Genomic DNA, 10,665 nt, shown 5'->3' on the forward strand with positions numbered 1-10,665 from the left:
GGTCGTGGTCTACACCCACGTTGGCTTTCGCTTGAAGTATGTCGAGCACATGTCGTGTGCAGATGCTAAGTGGTGGAAACATGTGTGAAGAAGTACACCCCGGCAGGGTTATAAATGATCTATTCGAATAGTCGCGTCCGCGGTAATGGACTACTGGGTCGCTTATGCAGTTCATAGACAAGTGAAAGTGGATACTCTAAAATGCGCAAGATAAGTAGTGCTATGGATGGCCTTCTCGTAGGGAGACGCGAGTGGGTCCATAGTGGTGTATTGTTAGGGTGAATTTGTGGACTCGTGTGCGCCACCTCAAAAGGGTTACCAGCAGTCGTAGTATAGGATAGCCACTGAGTCAAAGCTGGCTTGCTGCAGTTAAACTCCACCACCCCCTTTGTTGATACTGATGCATATGTAGCTAGTTTTGATGTAAGTCTTGCAGGGTACATTTGTAATCACGTTTGCTTAATTTATGTTTTTGCAGAGAGACTTCAGTCTCACTAGTAGTTCCGCGTGGACTTCGATGTTTAGCTTGTTACCTCAGCTACGATCTTGTACCCTTGGGAGGGTCTTGTAGACAGTCAGGCTTCTCAGCCTTTTTCATTTGTTGTTGTCTGTATTCAGACATGTTATGCTTCCATTGCTTGTATGCTCTGTATGTTGGGTCATGTGACCCATGGTTGTAATTCTTAGTATGTATGACTCTTCGGAGTCTTCTGAATAAATACTTTGAGTCGTAGAGTTTTGTTGTGATGCCATGTTGTATTTGCACATATCGGGCATATTGTGTGTATGATTTTGAAATGCTTGGTATTTGTGGGATCCGACAACCTAGTTGTTTATTCTTGGTAGCCTCTCTTATGGGGAAATGTCTCCTAGTGCTTCCACTAAGCCATGGTAGCTTGCTACTGCTCTGGAACAGTTAGGCTGGCTGGCATGTGTCCTTATTCGTTCTTGTGTCTGTCCCTTCGAGGAAATGTCACGCGTTGCTCTTTAAGTCCTTGTAGCTTGCTACGACTTGGGTTCATAGGTTGATGACCGACACGTTCGTTGCTGGGTCATGTATGCATGTCCTTGTAAGTTAGTGCCATCTTGGGTTTATGACTAGACATGTCGGCCCGGGTTCTCTGTCATATGGATGCTAGCGACACTATCATATATGTGAGCCAAAAGGCGCAAACGGTCCCGGGCCAGGTAAGGTGGCACCCGTGGGAATACCATGCGTGAGGCCGCAGAGTGATACGATGTGTTACATGCTAGATCGGTGTGACTTAGGATTGGGGTCCTGACAAGTGTCAAGTCCAACGGCGACCTCTATCAATCCAGAGGCACCGAACACTTTGGTGGAAGCACTTTGACATGGTTCCATCGTGGAGGAGCAATGTACCCTGATGGGTACGGTGGTTGAGAAGGTTCAGTCTGCCAAAAGCGGGCTGAACGAAGCCTTCATCAGCCTATTAATAGGCTTTCAGGTATGCGATGTAATACTCTTAGCCGCTTTGCATATGCAAAAAATATGCCTGTGTATAGATAGTAGCCCCTGAGACTATGTTCGGCTTTTGAAAAAAAGGCCGAACAGTGGATCAAGTTATATTCACAGGAGATAGCATACTTGTCTATTTTGATAAACATGCTTTACTGTTAGCGGCGATCGCCCAGGCCGCCGAAGTATCCGAACTCAAGCGGAAGCTGGAGCTGGCCGATGAGGATCTCGTCTGTCTCAACAAATGGCTTGATGAGGCGCAGGGTATGGTTTGAAAAAGTGCTTACACACCTGAAGTGATATGCCAATGTGGAGTCTAATCTCCTGTGTTGTCCTGGTCATATCTGCGGGTAGTGCGGCCGCGATCGAGACCCTAAAGAGAGCCCTTGCCCAAGCCAAGGAGCAGGTGCGGGTGAGCCAAGCGGCCACTAACAAAGTGGCTGCGGATTTAGAGGCCGAGCAGGTCACCCGCCGCAAGTATGAGGAGCGGGTGACTGAAGTGGAACAGGAGCTCAAGGATGCCGCCAGCAAGTGCGAGGCCTTGGAGGAGAAGAATAAGGCCCAAGCGGTCAATCTCACCAAGGCGCTTCAGGAGGCCAAGGAGGCGCGGACCGAGCCCCGGGCGGCTCGCGAGGAGATCAAGTAGGCCGAACAGATAGCGGCTGGTAAGCCCTTTATTTTATAGAGTATATTTGGCGGTCGAAGATATACTTTGCTTAATCGACTATGGAGTTCTCCAGACGCCTTTGCGGACCTTCTGAGGAATGTTGCTGACATCGCACAGTATTTCCGGGCCCAAGAAGGGAACATGACGGAGAAGCTCTTCTGGTCGCAGTACCTGGAGCCGGAGCGGCCAGCGCTGCTGAACAACCAGATGATGCAGTTGGCGGAGCTGCATAGGATGTCCGGTTTGGCCATGAAGGACATCATAGTCTGGCTATGGCCAGCCGGACCCATTCCTAGCAGCTACTTTGGCCTCGTCAAGCGGCTCGGCGATGCCTTGCCCCGAGTTGAAGTTGTAAAGCGCTCGGCGTGCTTAGAGGGTGCGCGGATGGCCTTTGCCCGTGTCAAGATGCACTGGGCGAAGATGAAGGCCGCCGTCGTGGCAGTTGAGGGCCGACCTGAAGGCAAGGACTACCGCGAGCTGGAGTGATATTTAGATGATGTCCTAGAGGGTCCCGTTTAATAGAGGGTCAATGCTTGAAGGATATCATGTTCGAATGAATGTATCCGGGCTGCCCGAACATTGTTTTCTAAACCAAGGCTTTTGTAATATATTTATTCCTTTATCAGAAATTATTTTCCTCCTGTACGGCCATTTTTATTTCTGAGAGTTTGCCAGTCGCCGGCTTCAGTCCCCATGTAGATACTACGGGGGTGCTCGAAATAGCACATGACTACACTTGACCCAACGTCTTGGTCCATAAAGGAGGTGTCTGTGCAGCAAATCAGGCAATCAGACTATGCGATTTTATCACTCTCACTTAGCCATAGGAGTTTGACAATGGGACTATGAGCTAGCCCCTGGTGTGTGTGCGGCTATCCAAACTTGGATGCCTTAGGCACGTGACTGGGTGGAGGCCAGTCCTTTGTACAATACGGAAAAAATCACAAGAGATTTAATAAGTCACCGAACCGCTGACCAGCTCTCGCTATATCATGACAGTCAGTTTTCGGCTTTCTCTACTGAGGTGTTTAACCGGATGAACCAGAAACACAATCACAGTAGTTCTCCCTTTACTACCTTAGCCAAACAAGCGGAACGTAAGGTAGTAACCACAGGAGTCGGGCAACCCAACTATTGACCAAAGACATGATTCAGAGCTGATGCATATAATTCGGTATTCGGGACGCCGAAGTATACTGTAAAATTGTTCGGACTTTTTTGTTTTGGAAAAATATATGTGGCCGAATAGACCCCCTGGCAATTTATGCCGAGGTGTATATGTCAATCTGACGTGAAGAGGGAATACAGCTTATGAAATAAGCCAATACCGAATAGGGTTGGACAAAACTGTTTCCACTATAGTCTGATTGCTACGTCAAAACGTGCTCTTACAGAGAATGCCATAAGCATCAAGGCTATTTTACATGCCAAGAATTTGTGAGCAAGGGAAAGTTGTATACAGGTCCTAAAAAGGTGGTCTTGAAGATCCTTTGGACACCCTGCCGCACATCTGCGCCGCTTTTCACCTTGGTGAAGGATCCTTTGAGAGGATCAACAATTGTATATATAGAAAGGGGCCTGGGAAAGGGCCCTTGTACCACCGAAAAGTGATTTAGGTTTTAAAGAACCTAAAATAAGAGAGAAAAGAGAAAAAGGGAGAAGATTAAGGTCCGAACAGGGTCGAGCCGTATTGTGGACCTTGTCCTTAGTGTGTCTCCGTTCTTGCCCATGGTATTTTTAGTGCGTAGTTATGCATGTGCGGTATGTATGCCGCGATTAGGTGAGGGTTTTGACGGAGGCCGAATTGCTAGTCCAGCTCTGGATGAACCGAACTATCGTTCTGTAGGGTAGACTGGACTCGTTTGACAGTGTCCGAGGGCTTGATGGCCGATGAAGTATTCAGTTTGATAAGGCCACCCTATACCTCGGTTGCGAGGGCCGCGGTTTGCTCCTCAGTACGGAGGGAGCGCTCCATATTTCCATTGTCTGCTATAACACCGCCTGGTCCGGGCATCTTGAGTTTTAGATAAGCATAGTGCGGGACTGCATTGAAACAGGGAAAAGCGGTTCGTCCGAGCAGTGCATGATAACCATTGCGGAAGCGAACGATGTCGAAGATCAGATCTTCGCTTTGGAAATTATCCGGTGAGCCGAAGACTACTTCCAGTGTTATTGACCCTGTGCAGCAGGCCTCCATGTTGGGTATTACTTCTTTAAAGGTGGTTTTAGAAGGCTTGATTCTTGATGGGTCGACACCCATTTTGCGGACCGTGTCTTGACAAATCAAGTTAAGACTGTTGCCGCCGTCCATGAGTACTCTGGTGAGATGGTATCCGTCGATGATTGGATCGAGGACCAGAGCTGCCGAACCTCCATGACCGATACTGGTCGGGTGGTCCCTGCGATCGAAGGTGGTCAGACAAGCCGACCAGGGGTTGAATTTTGAGGCGACTGGCTTTATGGTGTAGATGTCCCTTAGTGCGCGCTTGCGCTCCCTCTTGGGGATTTGAGCGACATATATCATATTCACTGTTTTTATCTTAGGGGGGAATTTCTTTTGCCCCTGTGTTCGGTACGCGAGGCTCTTCATCGTCCTCGCTGGGCGGCCCTTTCCCCTTATGTTCAATGTTTAGCTTACCGGCCTGTTTAAAGACCCAACAATTTCCGTTGGAATGATTGGCAGGCTTGTGAGGGGTGCCATGAATCTGACAAGGCCGATCGAGTATTTTTTCCAAACTGGATGGACCATCTTTGTTTCCTTTGAATGGCTTCTTCCGCTGACTGGATTTAGAGCCACTGAATCCGGCATTGATCGTCGTGTCATCGGTATCCTCATTGTTGCTTCGACGCTTGTGTTTGTTGTGTCGTGGCCTACCGTTGCCATCTCTCACTTCGAAGGTTCCAGGGTCGCTGGTGTTGTTGCTTCTACGAGCTAGCCAGCTATCTTCTCCCGCGCAAAAGTGGGTCATGAGTGCGGTAAGAGCTCCAAGGACTTCGGTTTTTCTTGGCCGTGGTGTCGGGCAAGCAATTCGTCATGGACACTGTGTTTAAAGGTCGCGAGGTCTTCGGGTCCGGACAATCAACAATTTGGTTCTTTTTAATCAAGAACCTAGTCCAGAGTTTTCATGCTGACTCTCCGGGTTGTTGGACTATATGACTAAGGTCATCGGTGTCCGGAGGCCGGACATAGGTACCTTGGAAGTTGTCTCTAAAGGCATCTTCCAAATCTTCCCAGCTACCAATGGAGTTCTCTGGGAAGCTGTTTAACTAGTGCCGTGCTGGTCCTTTCAGCTTTAAGGGGAGATATTTGATGGCATGGAGATCATCACCGTGAGCCATCTGGATATGGAGAAGGAAATCTTCAATCCATACCGTGGGATCCGTCATGCCATCATATGATTCGATATTTACGGGTTTAAACCCTTCAGGGAACTGGTGCTGCATCACCTCATTGGTAAAGCATAAGGGGTGTGCGGTGCCTCTGTATCGGACCACGTCGCGACGGAGTTCGGATGACGTCCGTATGCGGTTTTCAGCCCGGGTGAGGTTGTGCCTATCGCGCCAGGCCTGGTGGCCATCTTCTTGCATTGGGGAATGCCCCCTTGATCCGTAGATTGATCTGGCTTGGCCTGCTCCATTGTCCAGGTCCTGTCGTAGGTCGTAGGTGTATTCTAGAGCCACTGTCTCTCTGCCTCTACGGTGAGGTGGTGCGGGTTGGTGTTTGGCGTAGGTGGCCGCTTTATCTCGCCCACGAGGTGGCTGGTCTGGTTCATCAGAGCGGTCATGTCTTGATGGTATTGGCTCGAGGGCCTCGTCGTCAAATTGTGGTAGTAGCCGACGCTTTCGATAACTCTTTGTAGGGCGTTGGAGGCCATATTCTTCGGCAGCTAGGACCTGGGTCCATCTGCCGTTGAGTGTATCCTGTTCGACTTGGAGCTATTGCTGTTTCTTTTTTAGGCTTCTCGCAGTGGCGATTAGCTTCCGCTTAAAGTGCTCCTCCTCGAGGGGTTCCTCTGGCACGATGAAGTCTTCGTCGCCGAGGCTCACATCATCCTCGGAGATCGGTAGATAGTTACTATCCTCCGAGTCCTCGTTTCCGACCGGATCATCGGGGTTAACTTGCCCCTCCTCCCAATCATCCTGTTCGAATGCGGGCTTGATGGGGCTTCGAGGTCTTCGGCATTCTCTGGAGTGTTATTTTCTTCGGTGCCGGTATTACTATCTTTTTCACATCGCGATTTTGAGCGGCGTCGCTCGCGTCGACGCTTCGGTGGTGCCTCAGCAGGCTTGTCCTCAACCGGATTCTCCCTGTCTTTGCCGTTATCCTCTTTGGGTGTATCCACCATATACACGTCATATGTGGAGGTGGCCGTCCAATGTCTGGTAACCGGCGGGTCTTGGCCTTGTTTGTCTCATGCATCCTCGTCCAATGCGTCGATGTCTTCGGAGGCGTAATCCAGTATGTCGGTTAAGTCTTCGACGGTGACTATGAAGTGGGTGGTGGGTGGGACGTGAAATTCCCTGCTCTCAGTCCCTAATCCGGGATGGGTGTAGTTCGAAGGTGATCCCTCTGTAATGGTGAGGGATCGCATTAAGTCCAGAGCCTCGTTTAAGAGCGAGGATTGGATGGGGAAACGAGAGTCCGCGGAGATAGCCAGGGCAAAAGCCTCCTGGCCATGCTCACTGGGCGTGGACCTCGAGAGTTTGGAGCTAGCGTAGGGGGCGAGTCCGACTTTTCAATGATAACGGGAACCCGGTTTGACTCCGGGCTTGCTGGTGACACAGTCGCCTCCGGGTCTCCAATGGTAAGCTTCATAGCAAAGAGTCCGGTGGGCTCCAAACTCCCATCTTAAGACCCAGCCGTTTGCTCTGGATCTAAGGCCAGAGCGGTGGTCGAGGCCACGAACCCTTCAAAGATCAAGTCTCCTCGGATATCAGTGACATAATTCAGGTTCCCAAAACTGATCTGATGACCAGAGGCGTAGATATCGATCTGTTTGAGGTGGCCAATCAAATTGGCACGCAGAGCGAAGCCGCCGAAAATAAAAATTTGACCGAGGTGAAAATTTTCCCTGGAAACAGCATCGTTGTTGATGATCGAACGAGCCATCGAACCTCCTGTCAATGGCAGAGTGGAACTCTCAATGAAATCACCAATGTCAGTGTCAAAACCGGTCGATCTCGGGTACGGGGTCCCGAACTGTGCATCTGAGGATCGAAGGTAACAGGAGACAAGGGGACACGATGTTTACCCAGGTTTGGGCCCTCTTAATGGAGGTAATACCCTACTTCCTACTTGATTGACCTTGATGAATATAGGGGTTACAAGAGTTGATCTACATCGAGATCATAATGGCTAAACCCTAGCTGTCTAGCCTATGTAAATTCTGATAGCCTCTACGGACTAACCCCTTCAGTTTATATAGATACCGGAGGGGCGTAGGGTTGTACAGAGTCAGTTTACAGAGAAACGAAGCTACACATCCGGATGCCTAACTTGCCATCCACACAAAGGACAGTCCCATCCAGACACGGGGGGAGGCCTTATACCTTGTATCTTCACGGCCCATCAGTCCGGCTCACAACACATGGGTTGGACTCTCGAGGACCCCTTAGTCAAGGACTCCCTCACCCACCTCGGGTACTTTCCGGACTCCGTTTTTCTACAGTTTTTTGGGAGGTGTCCCGGTATTGTATCACTCCCACTATCTTTTGCCTTTACTTATTTTAGTTCGATCCATAGTTATCTTTTTATTTAGATGAACAGAAGTTTAGTTCGATCCTTTCTTTTCGAGAGTTTTCTTACTGATCTATCCTTGTAATCGTGTGTGAGATATATAATAAAGTTGAGTATGAGTTTTTGCTTTCTTTAATTTCATGTTGCAATAAAAAGAAAATAAATAAATAAAAAGAAAGGAAATAAATCAAGAAGATCATATGCTAATCTTATGGTAGGTGATGACACCACATAAGGAAAAGTATAAGTAGAAAATTTTATTAGAGATTGACAAACATAGCATTGGTCAATGATGCAACTCATGAAAGAATTTATAAGGGAAGAGAAAATTCACATATAAATACACTATCCTAGAAATCTTTTGTGATTGTGAGCCCCCGTCAAAATATTATATGCCAAGATTGTTGACATTGGACAAGGAAGATAACTGAATGATTTACATTTGTTCATATTCACATAGAAGCCATATTGTCATTGATCCTTTAACATGTGGTGCTTGCACCCTATCTTTGCTAGCCAAATATTCCGCACCAAGTAGAGTTACTACTTGTGCATCCAAAAACCCTTAAACCCAAATCTTATTTTCAAGTGTCCACCATACCTACCTAAGGATTGAGTCGGATCCTTCAAGTAAGTTGTCATCGGTGCAATAAGGCAATAAAAATTGCTTCTAAAAGTGTGAGATCATTTAGTGTAAGAGAAAATTGAGCGTTGTACGAACTTGTGATGGTGAAGAATAAAAGCGACAAACTGCATAATAAAGGTTGCCATCACAAGGGGCAATACAATGTGACGTTCTTTTATACTAAGTGGTTGAGCATACAAACAAATAAGCACATGGCAACCTCTGCCTTCCCTCTGCGAATGGCCTATATTTTACTTTTATGTATTTACTTTTATGCAAAGAGTCAAAGTTTTCTCTCTATTCCTTTTTATTTTTCTCCTTTGGCAAGCATCATGTGGTGAGGAAAGATCTAGCCACATATGTCCAGTTGAATATGGGTGGCATCAGTTATTATTGTTGACATCACCCTTGAGGTGAATTTGTTGGGAGGAGAAACTATAAGCCCCTATCTTTCTATGTGTCTAGTTGAAACATTTTTCTCATGTGTATGCGGTGAGTGTTAGCAACCATAGAAGACTAAATTATGGTTGAGTATGTGGACTTGCCTGAAGGCTCCGATACGTGACCCTTCCAGAAAAGATGATGAATTGTAGTTGCAAAGTTGACTGAGAACATAGTTTGTTTGTTTCTAATAGAGTTTATGCTTCATACTTCGATAGTGTGATGAATTGTCACTTACTCATGAGAAGTTTATGATGAAATTTCTATGATAAAAGTCTTATGTTTAAGTTTTTTGCTGTTATAATAATCAATATGATGCTTCTTTGTCCGTTTTTTGTTTTTATCGACACCTCTCTCTCTCTAAGCATGTGGACATGTTTTTTGATTTCTATTTTCGCTCGAGGACAAGCGAGGTCTAAGCATGGGGAGTTGATACGTCCATTTTGCATCATGTTTTCTTACTGTTATTTATGATGCTTTTATGCGTAATAATGCTTTTTGGAGTAATTCTAATGCCTTTTCTCTCATAATTTGCAAGGTACACGCAAAGAGGGAGAATTCCGGCAGCTGGAAATCTGGACCTAGAAAAGCTACATTAGGCTACCTATTCTTGACAACTCCAAACAAGCTGAAACTTTATGGAGAATTTTTATGGAATATATGAAGAATATTGGAGCAAATAAGTACCAGAGGGGGCCCACCAGGTGGGCACAACCCACCTGAGCGCGCCAGGGAGCCCAGGCGTGCCCTGGTGAGTTGTGCTCACCCAGGCCCATCTCCAGTGCCCATCTTCTAGTATATGTCACTTTGACCTAGAAAAAAAATAAAGGGAGGACTTTCGGGACGGAGCGCCACTGTCTCGAGGTGGAACTTGGGCAGGAGCACTTTTGCCCTCCGGCGGAGTGATTCCCCTGGGGGAACTTCCCTCCCGGAGGGGGAAATCATCGTCATCATCATCACCAACAACTCTCCCATCTTGGGGAGGGCAATCTCCACTAACATCTTCAATAGCACCATCTCATCTCAAATCCTAGTTCATCTCTTGTGTTCAGTCTTGTTACCAGAACTATAGATTGGTGCTTGTGGGTGACTAGTAGTGTTGATTACATCCTGTAGTTGATTACTATATGGGTTACTTGGTGGAAGATTATATGTTTAGATCCATTATGCTATTTAATACCCGTATGATATAGAGCATTTTAATCACTTGTGAGTAGTTACTTTTGTGCTTGAGGTCACGGGAGAAATCATGTCGCAAGTAATCATATGAACTTGATGTGTGTTCGATATTTTGATAGTATGTATGTTGTGATTTCCTTAGTGGTGTCATGTGAACATCGACTACATGACCCTTCACCTTATTTGGGCATAAGGCAATGCATTGTGGAGTAGGTATTAGATGACAGCTTGTGAGAGTGACAGAAGCTTAAACCCTAGTTTATGCGCTATTACGTAAGGGACCGATTGGATTCAAATGTTTAATGCTATGGTTAGGATTTATCCTTAATACTTTTCTCATAGTTGCGGATGCTTGCGAGGGCATTAATCATAAGTAGGAGGTCTGTTCAAGTAAGAACAGCACCTAAGCACCGGTCCACCCACATATCTAATTATAAAAGTAACGAACACGAATCGAATCAACATGATGAAAGTGACTAGATGAAATTCCCATGTACCCTCAAGAACACTTTGCTTATTATAAGAGACCGTTTTGGCCT

This window comes from Triticum urartu, chromosome 3 (genome assembly GCF_003073215.2).
Source record: "Triticum urartu cultivar G1812 chromosome 3, Tu2.1, whole genome shotgun sequence".
NCBI classification, from domain to species: domain Eukaryota; kingdom Viridiplantae; phylum Streptophyta; class Magnoliopsida; order Poales; family Poaceae; genus Triticum; species Triticum urartu.